This window comes from Heterodontus francisci, chromosome 13 (assembly GCF_036365525.1).
Source record: "Heterodontus francisci isolate sHetFra1 chromosome 13, sHetFra1.hap1, whole genome shotgun sequence".
Taxonomy (NCBI): Eukaryota; Metazoa; Chordata; class Chondrichthyes; order Heterodontiformes; family Heterodontidae; genus Heterodontus; species Heterodontus francisci.
Genome location: NC_090383.1, coordinates 36,742,321 through 36,764,280, shown reverse-complemented (window position 1 = coordinate 36,764,280; position 21,960 = coordinate 36,742,321).

Genomic DNA, 21,960 nt, shown 5'->3' with positions numbered 1-21,960 from the left:
GATAGCAGTATAGAAGCAGTGTCTTTTTTGAAGCAGACAGCAGTACAGAAGCAGTGTCTTTTCAGAAGCAGACAGCTGTACAGAAGCAGTGTCTTTTCAGAAGCAGACAGCTGTACAGAAGCAGTGTCTTTTCAGAAGCAGACAGCTGTACAGAAGCAGTGTCTTTTCAGAAGCAGACAGCTGTACAGAAGCAGTGTCTTTTCAGAAGCAGACAGCTGTACAGAAGCAGTGTCTTTTCAGAAGCAGACAGCAGTACAGAAGCAGTAGCTATTCTGAAGCAGACAGCAGTACAGAAGCAGTAGCTTTACTGAAGCAGACAGCAGTACAGAAGCAGTAGCTATTCTGAAGCAGACAGCAGTACAGAAGCAGTAGCTTTTCAGAAGCAGGCTGCAAGACAGAAGCAGTAGCTTCTCAGAAGCAGACAGCAGTACAGAAGTAGTAGCTTTACTGAAGCAGACAGCAGTACAGAAACAGTAGCTTTTCAGAAGCAGACAGCAGTACAGAAGCAGTAGCTATTCTGAAGCAGACAGCAGTACAGAAGCAGTAGCTTTTCAGAAGCAGACAGCAGTACAGAAGCAGTAGCTTTTCAGATGCAGACAGCAGTACAGAAGCAGTAGCTGTTCAGAAGCAGACAGGAGTGCAGAAGCAGTAGCTTTTCAGATGCAGACAGCAGTACAGAAGCATGAGCTTTCCAGAAGCAGACAGCAGCACAGAAAAAGTAGCTTTTCTGAAGCAGACAGCTGTAAAGAAGCTTGAGCTTTTCAGAAGCAGACAGCAATACAGAAGCAGTAGCTTTTCTGAAGCAGACAGCAGTACAGAAGCAGTAGCTTTTCTGATGTAGACTGCAGTGCAGAAGCAGTGTCTTTTCAGAAGCAGACAGCAGTACAGAAGCAGTAGCTTTTCTGAAGCAGACAGCAGTAAAGAAGCTTGAGCTTTTCAGAAGCAGACAGCAGGACAGAAGCTTGAGCTTTTCAGAAGCAGACAGCAGTACAGAAGCAGTAGTTTTTCTGAAGCAGACAGCAGTAAGGAAGCTTGAGCTTTTCAGAAGCAGACAGCAGGACAGAAGCATGAGGTTTTCAGAAGCAGACAGCAGTACATAGGCAGTGTCTTTTCGGAAGCAGACAGCAGTGCAGAAGCAGTAGCTTTTCTGAAGCAGACAGCAGTACAGAAGCAGTAGCTTTCCTGAAGCAGACAGCAGTACAGAAGCAGTAGCTTTACTGAAGTAGTCAACAGTCCGGAAGCAGTAGCTATTCTGAAGCAGACAGCAGCACAGAAGCAGCAGCTTTTCTGAAGCAGACAGCAGTACAGAAGCAGTAGCTTTACTGAAGCAGACAGCAGTCCAGAAGCAGGAGCTTTTCAGAAGCAGACAGCAGTCCAGAAGCAGTTGCTTTTCAGAAGCAGACAGCAGTACAGAAGCGGCATCTTTTCAGAGGCCGACAGCAGAACAGAGTCAGCATCTTTTCAGAAGCAAACAGCAGTACAGAAGTAGTAGCTTTACTGAAGCAGACAGCAGTACAGAAGCAGTAGCTTTCCTGAAGCAGACAGCAGTACAGAAGCAGTAGCTTTACTGAAGTAGTCAACAGTCCGGAAGCAGTAGCTATTCTGAAGCAGACAGCAGCACAGAAGCAGCAGCTTTTCTGAAGCAGACAGCAGTACAGAAGCAGTAGCTTTTCAGATGCAGACTGCAATACAGAAGCAGTAGCTATTCTGAAGCAGACAGCAGTACAGAAGCATGAGCTTTACAGAAGCAGACAGCAGCACAGAAAAAGTAGTTTTTCTGAAGCAGACAGCAGTACAGGAGCAGTAGCTTTTCTGAAGAAGACAGCAGTACAGATGCAGTAGCTTTTCTGATGTAGACTGCAGTGCAGAAGCAGTGTCTTTTCAGAATCAGACAGCAGTACAGAAGCAGTAGCTTTTCTGAAGCAGACAGCAGTAAAGAAGCTTGAGCTTTTCAGAAGCAGACAGCAGGACAGAAGCTTGAGCTTTTCAGAAGCAGACAGCAGTACAGAAGCAGTAGCTTTTCTGAAGCAGACAGCAGTACAGAAGCATGAGGTTTTCAGAAGCAGACAGCAGTACAGAAGCAGTAGCTTTTCTGAAGCAGACAGCAGTACAGAAGCTGTCGCTTTACTGAAGCAGACAGCAGTACAGAAGCAGTAGCTTTACTGAAGCAGACAGCAGTGCAGAAGCAGCACCTTTTCAGGAGCAGACAGCAGTACTGAAGCAGTAGCTTTTCTGAAGCAGACAGCAGTACAGAAGCAGTAGCTTTTCTGAAGCAGACAGCAGTACAGAAGCAGTGTCTTTTCAGAAGCAGACAGCTGTACAGAAGCAGTGTCTTTTCAGAAGCAGGCAGCTGAACAGAAGCAGTGTCTTTTTTGAAGCAGATAGCAGTACAGAAGCACTGTCTTTTCTGAAGCAGACAGCTGTACAGAAGCAGTGTCTTTTCAGAAGCAGACAGCTGTACAGAAGCAGTGTCTTTTCAGAAGCAGACAGCTGTACATAAGCAGTGTCTTTTCAGTAGCAGACAGCTGTACAGAAGCAGTGTCTTTTTTGAAGCAGATAGCAGTATAGAAGCAGTGTCTTTTTTGAAGCAGACAGCAGTACAGAAGCAGTGTCTTTTCAGAAGCAGACAGCTGTACAGAAGCAGTGTCTTTTCAGAAGCAGACAGCTGTACAGAAGCAGTGTCTTTTCAGAAGCAGACAGCTGTACAGAAGCAGTGTCTTTTCAGAAGCAGACAGCTGTACAGAAGCAGTGTCTTTTCAGAAGCAGACAGCTGTACAGAAGCAGTGTCTTTTCAGAAGCAGACAGCAGTACAGAAGCAGTGTCTTTTCAGAAGCAGACAGCAGTACAGAAGCAGTGTCTTTTCAGAAGCAGACAGCTGTACAGAAGCAGTGTCTTTTCAGAAGCAGACAGCTGTACAGAAGCAGTGTCTTTTCAGAAGCAGACAGCTGTACAGAAGCAGTGTCTTTTCAGAAGCAGACAACTGTACAGAAGCAGTGTCTTTTTTGAAGCAGGTAGCAGTACAGAAGTAGCATCTTTTCTGAAGCAGACAGAATTACAGATGCAGTAGCTTTTCTGAAGCAGCAGTTCTCCGGTTAACAGCGTGACTGCAGTTCTGAAGGGTGTGGTGCTTTTGTGTATGATGTTGATCTTTTTCAGTTTATCAATGCTGCAATAAACTATTAAAAGCAATTTTGTGCGCCTTGACCATTTTCTCCACCCGGATGTCTTCAGGCTGAACCTTAGTGTTTGGAGTAAGAGGGAAGGTGTGAGTTCACCTACCTACAGAAGGGAGAAGATGGGTGTAGTAAAATCAGTTCAGATGCAGAAAGATAAATAAAAAGAGAGAAGAAAGATGATTACGAGAGAAAAAAAGAGACAGGAAAAATAAGAAAAAAATGCAAAATTCAAAGGCCATAAATTGGACTCTGTATTGCCTGTTTTTTATGTGTTATGAGGCCTTCTAATGTGTGAAAATAGAGTCTGAGATGCCTGCAAATGGAAAATGTGCCAGACGGCACCTTGGTAAAGGGTTTTGTGTGTGCATAGTTAAGGACCACCAGCAGGATGCAGAGTAGTCTGATTCTGACTTCAATCAGTTCCCAACACTGATTTGATGCCAGCACCACCATTTCCGAATATCAGGTTCCAGTCTACACCGTATCTTAACCACGCACAGAAATTGGATGCTAAACAGCAGACAGGACATCCCCACCCCACCCTTGACCAGTGGCATTTAATGAGGTCATGAACTACTTGCAGGTTAGACATTGGATTATTTCTTGGAGGAGGAAGAGGAGGAGAAAGGGAGAAGTGCTCTCAGCAAGAGGTCATATCTGCTGAGGGTACTTAGGTAGTAATTCTATTGTATCAGCCTCAATGAGGAATAATGCTTAAGCAGTCTTCACTTCACTAAAGGGGCCATGAATGAAATCTGCCAACTACTGCAGCCACAACTGCAACCACAAATAGGGCAAGAACAGTATTCCTGTGACTCTCAAGGTAATTGTGGCTCTTAACATTTTTGCAGCTGCCTCCTTCCAGGCTGCGACTGGAGATATAAGCAGTATCTTGCAGTTTGCAGAACACAAGGAGGCCACTGAGGTTCTTCATACACTGAGTGACAATTTCATCCCATTCCCTCTTGTCGGTGAGAATTAGGCTGATCGAACACAAGGGTTTGCTCGGATTGCAGACTTCCCCGCAGTGCAGGATGTCATTGACTGTATGACTCATGTCAACTACAATTTTTGTGAACTGAAAGGGATTCCACTCCCATGATGCACAGCTGATATGCAACCACAAACAGCCCATCATTCAGGTAAATGTCCGTTATCCTGACAGTAGTTGTGCCTCCTTCATTCTGTGGCAATCTTCTGTGCCTCCTGTATTTGAACCATCATAGCAAATCAAAGGCTGGCTACTGGGAAACATGGAAACATGGATGACATGGTTCATGACTCTGGAAACCCATGAAGAGTTGCACAGCAGGTCTATGATAGTTTAACATCAGTGGTGGGTAGAGTTTTAGAAACAATAATCAGGGACAAAAACAACAGGCACTTGGAGAGGTTTGAGTTCATTAAAGATAGCCAGATTTGTAAAAGGCAGATCATGCTTTACTAATCTAAACTGAATTTTTTGATAAAGTAAATTGATGAAGGGAATGCGGTGGATGTTGTCAGTATGGAATGTAAGACAGTGTTTGACAAAATAGAACATAAAAGACTAGTGAACAAAATTGAGGCTCATGGAATAGGAGGGTCAGTGTCCAATTGGATAAAACAACGACTTAAGGACAGAAAACAGCGGGTCAAAGTAAACAGTTGTTCCACAGGATATTGGATGGGCACTCAAAGGAAATAAAATTGCAGGGATACAGAGATCAAGCAGGGGAGTGGGACTGACTGAATTGCTCCGTGGAGAGCCAGCGTGGACTCAATGGGCCAAATGGCCTCCTTCTATGCCTCTATGACTCTATAATGAGTGCCAGGCTGCCACAAGGAACTTCATAGAGCATGCCATTGGCATCCTCAAGCAATACTTCCAATGCCTGCACTGTTCTGGAGCAGTCCTGCAGTTCTCAGCTGTGTGTGTATCAAGATTTGTGGTGTCATACTGCATGCTGCACAACCACGCCAATATGGGGGAACAGACCCTGCCATTGCCTATCAGGCAAGAAGCTGAGCAGCACGAGCATGAGCAAACGGAGGAGGAGCAAGAAGTGCAGCAGGAAGGGAGGCTACAATGTAGACAGCCCCATTCTGCCTGGGTTCTACGTGATGAAATAATTGCTGTGCCATAACAGTAACGTCAACCATACCTCCGCATTCACCAATACTCCCACAGTCCTTCCCTTTCCTTTGTCACTAACCACCACATTGACCTTTTTCCAACAGCACAAAAATAAAAAACACCAGAAAATGCACATTGCAATCCAAATTTATAAATTCAAATCCTGACATAATGCATTCAAAAATAAACTAATCAACCTTGTGCATTCTTTAACTAGCTGCCTTCCATATTCTTTCATCTGTCTTTGTGCTCCTACAAGGTGCTTCCCCAGTGACTGCCACATGAGTGGTGGAAGGCTGCTGACCTTCAATTTAGAAGACTATGGATGGCCTTGGAAAGTGACCTCAAGCAGTCTGGGCCTAGAAGGCCTACAAGGAGCCACTGTCACTCACCCTGGGCAGCATCTCACCAATCATACTGATAGGTTGGAGAAGAGATTGATGGGCTGCTGTGACTCCCTGGAAGCCCCTCTGAACCGTGGTATCCTGACCTGCGGGCTTCGGGACGCTGACATGGGGTGAAAAGCGGGTCCCAAGCTCGCATTTTACACAGGCGGCCTCCTAACTGTCCACCTGCAGACCCACCGTCCAATTAAGGGCCAATTAAACACTGCCAGAGGAGGTGTGCATTTTTGAGGCAGGCAAGAAACTGCTGGGCACCTCCAGGTAATTAAAGTAAAAATAAAAATTCGTGGGACCGAGGGTTGGAGGGGAAACCCTTCTGGGGGGATCGCTGGGGCTGAGGGGGTTGGCTATCTTGCCTACAGCCTCGGCTTTGGACCATGGAGCCCCCTGGCTGCTGCAGGGAAGCAGCCTCCATGAAGCTGGCAGCCTTTCCATGTGGCGGGGGCTACCTCGCCATTGGTAAAATGCCAGCTGCCCTGTAAAATGACCCTTAACAGGGCCTTTAGTTATGGAAATGTGCTACCGCCTCTTTGGGTGCACTAGTCACATGCAGCCAATGAACAGTGCAGATAGCACTGACTACACACAGCAATCACATGCAATAGAGTAGGGAGCACGAATTTACCACTCCGCCACATACTTGCCCATTACTGGCTCATATCCAATCTAATCCCCAAAATGCTTTAAATCTTTGAAAAGAATTTGTGACCTGCAGGAATGAGCCTCAACAGTTTAAGTAACACCTTTTCTGGGAATTACATTAACAATTATTACATTGCTGAAAGGATATTTATGCTGTAAGACACCAGATCTTACTTTCTGTGGCAAGTTTCTTGCAAATTTAATGTGCAAATCCAGCAAGTTCTTAAAATGTTTAGGGAGGTTGAGGGCAAGCTGCTGTCTGTGGGAAGCGAGTGACAGAGTAATGTACATTCACCAGCTCACAGTGTTGCTTTTCTTCACCTGAACTTGCTGGATGATTTGCAAATTAATAATGGCGTGCACCATGAACTTATTATTTTTCCAGTAAAGTTTCAACTGATATTCAGTACAAAATACATTGCTCTGCAGTATATTATACAAATTCTCAAAGTGATAACCTGATGGGGCAGATTTGCCCCTTTCGTCATTTATAGTTTCAATATCCTGTTATGACTCGCATAGCCTGATTTTATCCTTACACCATGGCACAATGCAAATCCCCTGAAGCATAACTTTAGCTTCACATTTCTCTGTTTCTTTAAAAATCTTTTATCTAGAAATACCGGGCTGAATTTTACCTTCACTGTGGACCCCCGGTGACGGGCCAGAAGGCAGAGGTCACCCTGCTTTGGATCTGTTTCGGCCCTCCGGCCGAATTCCACGGTGGGCAGCCAATTAACTGCCCGGCATTAGGGTCCCTATCCCTTTGAAGGACAGGGATCCTGCTTCCAAGAGCTGCCAGCCAATCAGAGGTCAGCAGCTCCGTCATACCAGCAACAGCACTGGGAGCTCTGGCTACTGCTGGTACTACAGAAGGCCTGAGACCAGGACCAGAGCTGCAGCCCCAGACCTCAGATAAGTTGGGTGGGCTTCCTGGGTCCAGTCCAGCAGGCCCCATTGAGGAGGGAGGGGAGGGTGGTCATTGAGAGCAGTGGGTGTTATTTGTGGAGGGGCGGCCTTTACCACAGATTGCCCACAGAGGAGGCCCCCCCCAAACTCCAGCCCCCAGGGAGGCCACCTTGTTTTACTGGGCGACCTCCCCATGTGGCAGAGGCACCCCCGTCACTGGTAAATGCCAGCGGCAGTGGGAGGAGGACCTTAAGTGGCCACTAATTGGCCACTTAAGGGCCTCAATTGGCCTCTGAGTGGGAACTAAATTTAAAGGCATCGGGAAGGTGATGGGCCCTCCACCCCCACCTTCCCATACAATTTTATGACATCCTGCCTCTGTTCCCAACGCTAGGGAGTCCATAAAATTTAGCCCACAGTGACCCAGTGAAAGAAAGATTTCCCTTCGTACTCACTGTGGAAAGATAGTGCACAAACTCTTCACTAACCTAGTGTACAGAGGAAATATTCCCCCTAGTCTATTTTCTGTTAGTGCATAATTTGCTTCAACGGTTTAATTCATCTTCTCCTGAGTCCTCAGCATCACAGATGCCAGTCTTCAGCCAATCCGATTCACTCCATGTGTTATCAAGAAATGGCTTACCGCACTGGATACTGCAAAGACTATGGGTCCTGACAACATTCCAGCAATAGCACTGAAGACTTGTGCTCCAGAACTAGCCGCGCCCCTACACAAGCTGTTCCAGTACAGCTACAACACTGGCATCGACCAGTTCTAATTTAAGTACCCAATATCAGCACTGAGCATTCTCGGATTATGCATAGGGTAGGCAGATCTTCCTGGTTTCTATACTCCACCTAATTAAGTGTTTTAATCCCAAAAGCATCCTTACAATATCGGTGCAACTTTATCAGTTCCCACACAAGCTACCTTGTTACATCTTTAAGTGATGTCAGCAGTTTAAGTGCCAAATTTCAGGGAAGTGTGATGTGAAGTTACAACTCAAGCCCCCTTCTTGCCTATTTGTAACTTTAATAGAATTGAACGAGCAAGAACCACAGAAGGTTATAGCATTGAAGGACACCATTAGGTCTATCAAATCCAGCAATCCATAACTAAACTTCCCCACTCTTTCCCCAAAACCCAGTATCTTTCTCTGCTTCAAATATTTATCCAATTTTCCCTTAAAAGAAGCAGTTGTTTATGTTTCAATCACTCCCTCTGCCAATGCATTCCATTCACCAAAACCCCACTGTGTAAAGAAATTTCTCTTCCCAATTTCTTAGTGATAACTTAAAATTGATGACCCCTCATCACCCTCAACTCTGGACTAACCGATGTTTTATTTAAATTCATCATTGCTTCTTCACTCTTTGTACTTTCTGCCCCTATTTATAATATCCCAAAGTCAGTCATTCCATGCCTTTATATACCTGCACTCACACTTTCAAGGAATTCTGATCAAAAATTGGACAGAGCCTGAAAATGGCCGAAGCGATCTCGATGTGGGATTACCCTGCACCTGTTCTTTCTGATGCAGGTAGCTTGCAATCTTTGTGCTGCCTGCTAATTTAAATGATTGTGATGTGCAGCCAGTGCTAAACACACTGATTGGTGAGACACATCTAGTGGGGGCCACAAAATCGTGAGAGGCTAGCAAGAGTTAAAGCTACTCTGCATCTCTTAAAGGGGAGGTGCATTCCGACTGGAGTTCAGTCATTCTAAAAGTGACTTTGAAATGGCAAACACTCAATCATGGCACAAGAAGATGCAGCACAGGAATTTGGCAGTGTTAAAAGGTATTTATTTAAATGCGAGGGGTATAGCAAATAAAGCCGATGAGCTGAGGGCACAGATAGACACATGGCAACACAATATCATTACTATAATGGAAATTTGGCTTCAAGAGGGGCAAAAATGGCAACTCGACATCCCTGGATATAGAGTTTACAGGCGTGATAGAGAGGGGAATAATAAAGGAGGGGGTGTAGCATTATTGGTTAAAGAATCAATTGCAGCTGCGAGCAGGATGATACTCTAAATAAATTATCAAATGAGGCCACATGCGTTGAGCTCAGAAATAAAAAAGGGCAACCACAGTACTAGGAGTGTATCATAGATCCCCAAATAGTAACATGGAGTTAGAAGATCAAATATGGAGGCAAATTTCTGAGTGCAAAAACAATAGGGCAATAATAATTGGAGATTTCTAATACCTTAATATCAACTGGGATACAAACAGTGTAAAGGGCACAAAATTCTTGAACTGCATTCAAGAGAGCTATTTTAGCCAGTATGTAACAAGACCAACGGGAGGGGGCGCAATTCTAGACTTAGTCTTGGGAAATGAAGCTGGGCAAGTAGATGAAGTAGTTGCCATTTTGGTGATAGTGATCATAATGCAGATAGTTTTAGCATAATCATGGAAAAGGACAAAGATAAAATAGGAGTACAAGTTCTAAATTGAGGGAAGTCAAATTTTACAAAACTGAGAGGTGGTCTGGCGAAAGTGGACTGGATACAGCAACTTGAAGGAAAATCAGTGGCAAACCAATGGGAGGCATTCAAAAGTGAGATTCTACAGGAACAGTGTAGACATGTCCCCACAAAGCAAAAGAGTGGTACTGCCAAATCTAGAGCCCCCTGGTTATCTAGAAGCATACAAGGTAAGATAAAGCAGAAAAAGAAAGCTTATGACAGTCACAAAAAATGTATTACTTTAAAAAGCCTAGACGAGTATAGAAAGTGCAGGGGTGAAGTAAAAAAGGAAATTAAGAAAGCAAAGAGAGGACATGAAAAAATATTGACAAGTAAAATCAAGGAAAACCCAAAGATGTTTTATCAGTATATTAAGAGAAAGAGGAAAGGGTAGGGCCTATCAGAGATGAACAAGGTAACTTTATGCATGGATGCAGAAGATGTGGGCAGGGTTCTTAATGAGTAATTTGTCTTTGTCTTCACAAAGGAGAGGGATGATGCAGACATTGTAGTTAAAGAGGCGAAGTGTGAAATATTAGATATGATAAACATAATGAGAGAGGAAGTACTAGAGGGTCTGACATCCTTGAAAGTGGATAAATCAACAAGACCGGATGGATTGTATCCCAGGTTGTTAAAGGAAGCCAGGGAGAAAATAACGGATGCTCTGAGGATCATCTTCAAATCCTTGCTAGATACAGGTGAGGTACCAGAAGATTGGAGGTCTACGAACGTTGTACCATTGTTTAAAAAGGGTACGAGGGAAAGGCCAAATAGTCTGACCTCGGTGGTGGGCAAATTATTACAATCAATTCTGAGAGATAGGATAAACTGTCACTTAGAAAGCCATGGATAAATCAGGGATAGTCAGCATGGATTTATTAAGGGAAGGTTGTGTTTTACTAGCTTAATTGAATTGTTTAAGGAAGTAACATGGAGGATTGATGAGGGCAGTGCAGTGGATGTGGTCAATATGGATTTTAGTAAGGCATTTGACAAGGTCCCACATGGCAGACTGGTCAAAGAAACATAGAAAATAGGAGGAGGAGTAGGCCATTCGGCCCTTCGAGCCTGCTCCGCCATTCATTATGATCATGGTTGATCACCCAACTCAGTAGCCTGTTCCCGCTTTCGCCCCATACCCTTTGATCCGTTTAGACCCAAGAGCTATATCTAACTCCTTCTTGAAAACATACAATATTTTGGCCTCAACTGCTTTCTTTGGTAGCGAATTCCACAGGCTCACCATTCTCTGGGTGAAGAAATTTCTCCTCATCTCAGTCCTGAAAGGTTTACCCCCTATCCTTAGACTATGACCCCTGGTTCTGGACTCCCCCACCATCGGGAACATCCTTCCTGCATCTACCCTGTCAAGTCCTGTTAGAATTTTATAGTTTTCTATGAGATCCCCCCTCACTGTCCTGAACTCCAGCGAATATAATCCTAACCGACTCAATCTCTCCTCATACGTCAGTCCCACCATCGCAGGAATCTGTCTGGTAAACCTTCACTGCACTCCCTCTATAGCATGAACATCCTTCCTCAGATAAGGAGACCAAAACTGCACACAATATTCCAGGTGTGGCCTCATCAAGGCCCTGTATAATTGCAGCAAGACATCCCTGCTCCTGTACTCGAACATCTCGCTATGAAGGCCAACATACCATTTGCCTTTTATGCCACCTGTTGCACCTGCATACTTACCTTCAGCGACTTGTGTACGAGAACACCCAGGCCTCGCTGCATATTCCCCTCTCTCCGTTTATAGCTGTTCAGATAATAATCTGCCTTCCTGTTTTTGCTACCAAAGTCGATAACCTCACATTTATCCACACGATACTGCATCTGCCATGCATTAGCCCACTCACTCAACTTGTCCAAATCACTCTGAAGCCTCTCTGCGTCCTCCTCACAACTCACCCTTCCACCCAGTGTTGTGTCATCTGCAAACTTGGACATATTACATTTCGTTCCCTCATCTAAATCATTATTGTATATTGTGAATAGCTGGTGTCCTAGCACCGATCCCTGCGGTACCCCACTAGTCACTGCCTGTCATTCGGAAAAAGACCCATTTATCCCTAATTTTTGTTTCCTGTCCGCCAACCAATTTTCTATCCATCGCAATACACTACCCCTAATCCTAAACACTTTAATTTTACGTGCTAACCTCTTATGTGGGACTTTGTCGAATGCCTTCTGAAAGTCCAAATAAATCACATCCACTGGCTCCCCCTCATCAACTCTACTAGTTACATCCTCGAAGATATCTTGTAGATATTTCAAGTATAATTTCCAATTCGACCACTGTTCTCTAAGCGCTCTGCTATAAAATATTTGATAATGGACTGTAGAATTTTCCCCACTAACGACGTCAGGCTGACTGGTCTATAATTCTCTGCTTTCTCTCTACCTCCCTTTTTAAATAGTGGGGTTACATTAGCTATCCTCTAATCTGTGGAAAGATGTCAAGGTAACAGGGTTATAGTGGTGGCTGATTTTAACTTCCCCTATTTTGACTGGGATTCACTTAGTGCTGGGGGCTTGGATGGGGCAGAATTTGTAAGGAGCATCCAGGAAGGCTTCTTGAAACAATATGTAGATAGTCCAATGAGGGGTGGGGCCGTACTGGACCTGGTATTGGGGAATGAGCCCGGCCAAGTGGTTGAAGTTTCAGTAGGGGCGCATTTCGGCAACAGTGACCATAATTCCATAAGTTTTAAGGTACTTGTGGATAAGGATAAGAGTAGTCCTCGGGTGAAGGTGCTAAATTGGGGGAAGGCTAATTCTAACAATATTAGGCAGGAACTGAAGAATTTAGATTGGGGGCGGCTGTTTGAGGGTAAATCAACATCTGACATGTGGGAGTCATTCAAACGTCAGTTGATTAGTATCAAGGACCGGCATGTTCCTGTGAGGAAGAAGGATAACTTTGGCAAGTTTCAGGAACCTTGGATAATGCGGGATATTGTGAGCCTCGTCAAAAAGAAAAAGGAAGCATTCGTAAGGGCTGGAAGGCGGGGAACAGCCGAATCCCTTGATGAATATAAAGAAAGTAGGAAGGAACTTAAGCAAGGAGTCAGGAGGGCTAAAAGGGGTAATGAAAAGTCATTGGCAAACAGGATTAAGGAAAATCCCAAGGCTTTTTATACGTATATAAAGAGCAAGACGGTAACCAGGGAAAGAGTTGGCCCACTCAAGGACAGAGGAGGGAATCTATGTGTGGAGCCAGAAGAAATGGGCGAGGTACTAAATGAGTACTTTGCATCAGTATTCACCAAAGAGAAGGACTTGGTGGATGATGAGTCTAGGGAAGGGAGTGTAGATCGTTTCAGTCACGTCGTTATCAAAAAGGAGGAGGTGTTGAGCGGCTTGCAAAGCATTAAGGTAGATAAGTCCCCAGGGCCTGATAGGATCTACCCCAGAATACTGAGGGAGGCAAGGGAAGAAATTGCTGGAGCCTTGACAGAAATCTTTGTATCCTAATTGGCTACAGGTGAGGTCCCAGAGGACTGGAGAATAGCCAATGTTGTTCCTTTGTTGAGGAAGGGTAGCAAGGATAATCCAGGAAATTATAGGCTGGTGAGCCTTACGTCAGTGATAGGGAAATTATTGGAGAGGATTCTTCGGGACAGGATTTACTCCCATTTGGAAACAAACAAACTTATTAGCAAGAGGCAGCATGGTTTCATGAAGGGGAGCGTCGTGTCTCATTAACTTGATTGAGTTTTTTGAGGAAGTGACGAAGATGATTGATGAAGGAAGGGCAGTGGATGTTGTCTATATGGACTTCAGTAAAGCCTTTGACAAGGTCCCTCATGGCAGACTGGTACAAAAGGTGAAGCCGCATGAGATCAGAGGTGAGCTAGCAAGATGGATACAGAACTGGCTCGGTCATAGAAGACAGAGGGTAGCAGTGGAAGGGTGCTTTTCTGAATGGAGGGCTGTGACTAGTGGTGTTCCACAGGGATCAGTGCTGGGACCTTTGCTGTTTGTAGGATATATAAACGATTTGGAGGAAAATGTAGCTGGTCTGATTAGTAAGTTTGCGGATGACACAAAGGTTGGTGGAGTTGTGGATAGTGATGAGGATAGTCAGAGGATACAGCAGAATATAGATCGGTTGGAGACTTGGGCGGAGAAATGGCAGATGGAGTTTAATCCGGACAAATGTGAGGTAATGCATTTTGGAAGGTCTAATGCAGATGGGGAGTATACAGTAAATGGCAGAACTCTTAGGAGTATTGACAGGCAGAGAGATCTGGGCGCACAGGTCCACAGATCACTGAAAGTGGCAACGCAGGTAGATAAGGTAGTCAAGAAGGCATACGGCATGCTTGCCTTCATCGGTTAGGGCATAGAGTATAAAAATTGGCAAGTCATGCTGCAGCTGTACAGATCCTTAGTTAGGCCACACTTAGAATATTGCGTGCAATTCTGGTCGCCACACTACCAGAAGGACGTGGAGGCTTTGGAGAGGGTACAGAAGAGGTTTACCAGGATGTTGCCTGGTCTGGAGGGCATTAGCTATGAGGAGAAGTTGGATAAACTCGGATTGTTTTCACTGGAATGACAGAGGTGGAGGGTTAACATGATAGAGGTTTACAAAGTTATGAGCGGCATCGATAGAGTGGATAGTCAGAAGCTTTTTCCCAGGATGGAAGTGTCAGTTACTAGGGGACATAGGTTTAAGATGCGAGGGGCAAAGTTTAGAGGGGATGTGCAAGGCAGGTTCTTTACACAAAGGGTGGTGAGTGCCTGGAGCTTGCTGCCGGGGAAGGTGGTGGAAGCAGGTACGATAGCGACGTTTAAGAGGCATCTTGACAAATACATAAATAGGATGGGAATAGAGGGATACGGTCCCCAGAAGTGCAGAAGGTTTTAGTTTAGGCAGGCATCAAGATCGGCGCAGGCTTGAAGGGCTGAATGGCCTGTTCCTGTGCTGTACTGTTCTTTGTTCCTCGTTCTTTATTCTTTGTTCCAGAGTCTATAGAATCTTGGAAGATGACCACCAATGCATCTACTATTTCTAGGGCCACTTCCTTAAGTACTCTGGGATGCATACCATCAGGCCCTGCGGATTTATCGGCCTTCAATCCCATCAATTTCCCCAACACCATTTCTCTACTAATACTGATTTCTTTCAGTTCCTCTCTCTCACTAAGCCCTGTGTTCCCCAACATTTCTGGTATGATATTTGTGTCCTCCTTTGTGAAGACAGAACCAAAGTATGCATTTAATTGGTCAGCCATTGCTTTATTCCCCTTAATAAATTCCCCTGTTTCTGACTGTAAGGCACCTACATTTGTCTTCAGCAATCTTTTTTCTCTTCACATACCTATAGAAACCTTTACAGTTAGTTTTTAAGTTTCCCCCATGCTTGCTCTCGTACTCTATTTTCCCCTTCTTAATCAATCCCTTGGTCCTCCTTTGCTCAGTTCTAAACTGCTCCCAATCCTCAGGTCTGTTGTTTTTTCTGGCAAATTTATATGCCTCTTCTAATGCTATCTCTAATTTCCCTTGTAAGCCATGGTTTGGCTACCTTTCCCGTTTTACTTTTGTGCCAGACAGGGATAAACAATTGTTGCAATTCATCCATGCACTCTTTAAATATTTGCCATTGCCTATCCACCGTCATCCCTTTAAATAACGTTTCCCAATCCGTCATGATTAACTCGTGCCTCATACCTTTTCTAAGATTCAGCACTCTTGTCTCAGAATCAACTACGTCACTCTCCAACTTGATGAAGAATTCTATCATATTATGGTCGCTCGTCCCCAAGGGGTCTCGCACCACTGGACTGTCAATTATTCCTCTCTCGTTACACAATACCCAGTCTAGGATGGCCTGTTCTCTTGTTGGTTCCTCAATGTATTGGTCCAGACTACCATCCCGTATACACTCCAAGAATTCCTCCTCTACGGTATTGTGACTAATTTGATTTGCTCAATCTATCTGCAGATTGAAGTCACCCATAATTACAGATGTTCCTTTATCGCATGCATCTCTAATTTCCTGTTTAATGCCATTCCCAACATCACCACTACAGTTTGGTGGTCTATATACAATTCCCATTAACGCTTTTTGCCCCTTAGTATTTCTCAGCCCTACCCATACAGATTCCACATCGTCAGAGCTAATATCTTTCCTCACTATTGCGTTAATTTCCTCTTTAACCAGCAATGCAACTCCACCGCCTTTTGCTTTTTGTCTGTCCTTCATAAATACTGAATATCCCTGGATGTTCATTTCCCATTCCTGGTCACCTTGTAGCCACGTCTCCGTAATCCCGACTATATCATACCCGTCTACATCTATTTGCGTGATTAATTCATCCACTTTATTGCGAATGCTCCAGGTGTTAAGGCATAAAGCCTTAAGGCTTGCCTTTTTAACATTATTCGTCCCCTTCCCACTATTTTTTACTGTGGCCCTGTTTGATTCTGGCCCTTGATTTCTCTGCCTATCACTTTTCTTATTCCCCTTACTGTCTTTTGTTCTTGTCTTTGATCCCCCCTCCTCTGACTCCTTGCAAAGGTTCCCATCCACCTGCCATTTTAGTTTAAACCCTCCCCAACCACTCTAACAAATACTCCCCCTAGGACATCAGTCCTGGTCCTGCCCAGGTGTAACCTGTCCAGTTTGTACTGGTCCCACCTCCCCCAGAACCGGTCTCAATGTCTCAGGAATCTAAAACCCTCCCCCTCGCACCATCTCTTCAGCCACGTATTTATCTGATATATGCTGCTATTTCTACTCTGACTAGCACGTGGCACTGGTAGTAATCCTGAGATCACTATCTTTGAGGTCCTACTTTTCAACTTACTTCCTAGCTCCCTATGTTCTGCTTTTAGGACCTCATCCTTTTTTTTACCTATGTCGTTAGTACCAATGTGTACCACGACCACTGGCTGTTCACCCTCCCCCTTCAGAATGTCCTGTAACCGCTCTGAGACATCCTTGACCCTAGCACCAGGGAGGCAACATACTATCCTGGAGTCTCTTTTGCAGCCACAGAAATGCCTATCTTACAATTGAATCCCCTATAACTATTGCATTCCCACACTTTTTACTCCTCCCCTATGCAGCAGAGCCAACCGTGGTGCAACGAATTGGGCTCTTGCTGCTTTCCCCTGAGAGGCCATTCCCCTCAACAGTATCCAAAGCAGTATACCTGTTTTGCAGGGGAATAGCCAGGGGACATTCCTGAACTGCCTGCCTAGTCCTCTTGCTCTGCCTGGTGGTCACCCATTCCCCTCCTGTCTGTGGAGTCTGAGCCTGCGGTGTGACCACCTTTCTATACGTGCTATCCACGATACTCTCCGCCTCGTGGATGCTCCACAGTGTCCCCAGCTGCTGCTCCAGCTCCGAAACCCTGGCTTCCAGGAGCTGCAGCTGGACACATTTCCTGCACACATGCTGGTCCCGGGCACTGGAAATATTCCCGGCTTCCGACATGGAGCACGAGGAACACATCGTGGCTTTGAGCGCTCCTGCCATGACTTAACCCTTTAAATTAAATTAAACCTTCTGGAAGATCTTAATGTCCAATAATATCAGTTACTCTCGGGCCCTTCTTCCCTGGTCCTCGTTACTACAGAACTCCCTGAAAAAAAAACTACTTACTATATTTGAAATAAACTTTAGACTTTAAACTTTTCAACTTTTCTTACCTGAAAAATAAAAGCCCGTGGAATCCAAGGAATGTGGCAAGTTGGATCCAAAATTGGCTCAGTGACAGGAAACAAAGGGTAATGGTTGATGGATGTTTTTGCGAATGGAAGACAGTTTCCAGTGGCATTCCACAGGGCTCAGTGTTGGGTCCCTTGCTGTTTGTGGTATATATTAATGATTTGGACTTAAATGTGAGAGGCCTGATTAGAAAATTTGCAGATGACACAAAAATTGGCCATGTAGTTGATAGTGAAGAGGATAGCTGCTGACTCCAGAATGATATCAATGGTGGGCGGAAAAGTGGCAAATGGAATTCAATCCAGAGAAGTGTGAGGTAATGCATTTGGGGAGGGCAAACAAAGCAAGTGAATACACAATAAACGGGAGGAAATGAGAGACCTTGGAGTGCATGTCCACAGGTCCCTGAAGGTGGCAAGATAGGTAGATAAAGTGGTGAAGAAGGCTTGCCATTATTGGCTGAGGTATAGAATACAAAAGCAGGGATGTATTGCTGGAACTGTATAAAAACTGGTTAGGCCACAGCTGGAGTATTGCATACCGTTCTGGTCACCACATTACAGGAAGGACATGATTGCTGTGGAGAGAGTGCAGAGGAGATTTACAAGAATGTTGCCAGGTTTGAAAATTGCAGCTATGAGGAATGATTGGATAGACTAGGGTTTTTTTTTCCTTAGAACAGAGGAGACTGAGGGGTGACTTAATTGAGGTGTGCAAAATTACGAGGGGCCTAGGTAGAGTAGACAGGAAGGACCTGTTTCCCCTAGTGAAGAGGTCAATTACCAGGGGACACAGATTTAAGGTGATTGATAGAAGGATTATGGGGACATGAGGAAAAACCTTTTCACCCAGAGAGTGGTGGGTGTCTGGAATTCACTGCCTGGATTGGTGGTGGAGGCAGTGAATTCCATTTAAAAGGTACCTGAACCTGCACCTGAAATGCTGTGTACTGCAAGGCTACGGACCAGGTGCTGGAAGGTGGGATTGGCTGGCACAATCCGCGATGGGCTGAATGGCCTCTTTCTCTGCCATAATATTTCTATGGTTCTATGTTTCTAAGGTTGAAGGATATGCACAATGAGATGCTTGGTGCATTGGCAGGCCTACCTGAAAGCCTGCAGTCAATGTCAAAGAGCATGGAGGAGTCTGGCACAAACCTGACACAGGGCTTTGCGAAGAGCTTGAGACCATCCTTTCCAGCCTCAAAGTGGTGGTCAACTGCATTAGCACACTTGCAGACCCAACCATGATGCAGCGTCTGATGGCTGATGTCTCAGCTTCCACTGCAGCACAAGCAAAAGATACCCAACATCTGGGTGCTGCACTGGAAGCCCAGGCTGAAATCGTACAATCTCAGCTTGCTGCCACATAAATGCAGACTGCTGCCCTCATGGACACGGATATCAATGTTCAAAGGGGCTTCCAGGGTGTCACAGCAGACCAGCAATCTGTCCCCTATTTGCTTACTAGGATTGCTGAGCTGCTGCCTTGGGGGAGTGGCAGTGGATCTGTGCAGCACAAACCTGCTGTTCTTTCGCAGAAGGATAGCATTCGTCCTCCCACCACTGCCACTCTGCCAGTACCCTTACTGTTGCCTGTCAGCTGGCCAGCCCAGACTGCTGCTGCTGCTGCTCATGTTGAGTTGGTGCAGACCTAAGACACCCTTCTGGGGCTGGAACTGCACAAGATTATCCTGCAAATTCATCTCCAATCTCTACCAATAAAAGTCAGCAGATTTCCACCAGCCATGCTGCAGCCACAGGGGTAGCATTGCGTCGGAGCACAGGGACAGGTAAAGACATATAGAAGACAGGCACAAAGAGAATACAAAGGTGATTAGTTAACATTTGTATGAAATGTGGAATAATTTGACTTATACATTTGATTTGGAATGTTTATTTTGTGGTGGCTTTTATCTTTGCATTGTACAAGCTGCTACTGTGATACTCAATAACAAAGGGAAGGTAAGACTGTCGGCGAATGGGGAATTGGAGTTGTGTTTATTGGTATTGCAATTGGACGAGTCAATCACGGACGGCCCGGTCAGAAAAAGATTGTGTTGTTTGCCTTCTCCCTTTCTCCACTTCCTCTTCCCCAGCTGCTCACCATATAGCTGGTGGCAAGAGCTATGCCCTCATGATGATGAAGTTTTTCAACATGCAGCGGGCCATGGCAAATCATGATTCATGCTCTGTTGAATACTGTCGGGTTCCTCCAGCATTGTTTAAGCTCCCCCCCCCCCACTAGATTTTGTGTGGCTGCATGTCTTTCGACATATACATGCTGCCCATGTGTGCATAGGTGTTTGAAGTTTCAGTAGGGGACTACTTTGGGAATAGTGATCACAATTCCGTAAGCTTTAAAATACTCATGGACAAAGACGAGAGTGGTCCTAAAGGAACAGTGCTAAATTGGGGGAAGGCCAACTATACCAAAATTCGGCAGGAGCTGGGGAATGTAGATTGGGAGCAGCTGTTTGAAGGTAAATCCACATGTGATATGTGGGAGGCTTTTAAAGAGAGGTTGATGAGCGTGCAGGAGAGACATGTTCCTGTGAAAATGAGGGATAGAAATGGCAAGATTAGGGAACCATGGATGACAGGTGAAATTGTGAGACTAGCTAAGAGGAAAAAGGAAGCATACATAAGGTCTAGGTGGCTGAAGAAAGACGAAGCTTTGAAAGAATATCGGGAATGTAGGATCAATCTGAAACGAGGAATTAAGAGGGCTAAAAGGGGTCATGAAATATCTTTAGCAAACAGGGTTAAGGAAAATCCCAAAGCCTTTTATTCATATATAAGGAGCAAGAGGGTAACTAGAGAAAGGATTGGCCCACTCAAGGACAAAGGAGGAAAGTTATGCGTGGAGTCAGAGAAAATGGGTGAGATTCTAAACGAGTACTTTGCATCGGTATTCACCGAGGAGATGGACATGAAGGATGTTGAGGTTAGGAACAGATGTTTGATTACTCTAGGTCAAGTCACCATAAGGAGGGAGGAAGTGTTGGGTATTCTAAAAGGCATTAAGGTGGACAAGTCCCCAGGTCCGGATGGGATCTATCCCAGGTTACTGAGGGAAGCGAGAGAGGAAATAGCTGGGGCCTTAACAGATATCTTTGCAGCATCCTTAAACACGGGTGAGGTCCCGGAGGACTGGAGAATTGCTAATGTTGTCCCCTTGTTTAAGAAGGGTAGCAGGGATAATCCAGGTAATTATAGACCGGTGAGCCTGACGTCAGTGGTAGGGAAGCTGCTGGAGAAGTTACTGAGGGATAGGATCTATTCCCATTTGGAAGAAAATGGGCTTATCAGTGATAGGCAACATGGTTTTGTGCAGGGAAGGTCATGTCTTACCAACTTAATAGAATTCTTTGAGGAAGTGACAAAGTTGATTGATGAGGGAAGGGCTGTCGATGTCATATACATGGACTTCAGTAAGGCGTTTGATAAGGTTCCCCATGGTAGGCTGATGGAGAAAGTGAAGTCGCATGGGGTCCAGGGTATACTAGCTAGATGGATAAAGAACTGGCTGGGCAACAGGAGACAGAGAGTAGCAGTGGAAGGGAGTTTCTCAATATGGAGACGTGTGACCAGTGGTGTTCCACAGGGATCTGTGCTGGGACCACTGTTGTGTGTGATATACATAAATGATTTGGAGGAAAGTATAGGTGGTCTGATTAGCAAGTTTGCAGATGACACTAAGATTGGTGGAGTAGCAGATACTGAAGGGGACTGTCAGAGAATACAGCAGAATATAGATAGACTGGAGAGTTGGGCAGAGAAATGGCAGATGGAGTTCAATTAGGGCAAATGCGAGGTGATGCATTTTGGAAGATCCAATTCAAGAGTGAACTATACAGTAAATGGAAAACTCCTGGGGAAAATTAATGTAGAGAGATATTTGGGTGTTCAGGTCCAATGTTCCCTGAAGGTGGCAACGCAGGTCAATAGAGTGGTCAAGAAGGCATACGGCATGCTTTCCTTCATCGGATGGGGTATTGAGTACAAGTGTTGGCAGGTCATGTTACAGATGTATAGGACTTTGTTCGGCCACATTTGGAATACTGCGTGCAGTTCTGGTCGCCACATTACCAAAAGGATGTGGATGCTTTGGAGAGGGTGCAGAGGATGTTCACCAGGATGTTGCCTGGTATGGAGGGTGCTAGCTATGAAGAGAGGTTGAGTAGATTAGGATTATTTTCATTAGAAAGACGGAGGTTGAGGGGGGACCTGATTGAGGTGTACAAAATCATGAGAGGTATAGACAGGTTGGATAGCAAGAAGCTTTTTCCCAAAGTGGGGGATTCAATTACTAGGGGTCACGAGTTCAAAGTGAAAGGGGAAAAGTTTAGGGGGGATATGCGTGGAAAGTTCTTTACGCAGAGGGTGGTGGGTGCCTGGAACGCGTTGCCAGCGGAGGTGGTAGAAGCAGGCACGCTAGCGTCTTTTAAGATGTATCTAGACAGATACATGAATGGGCAGGAAGTAAAGAGATACAGACCCTTAGAAAATAGGTGTCATGTTTAGATAGAGGATCTGGAT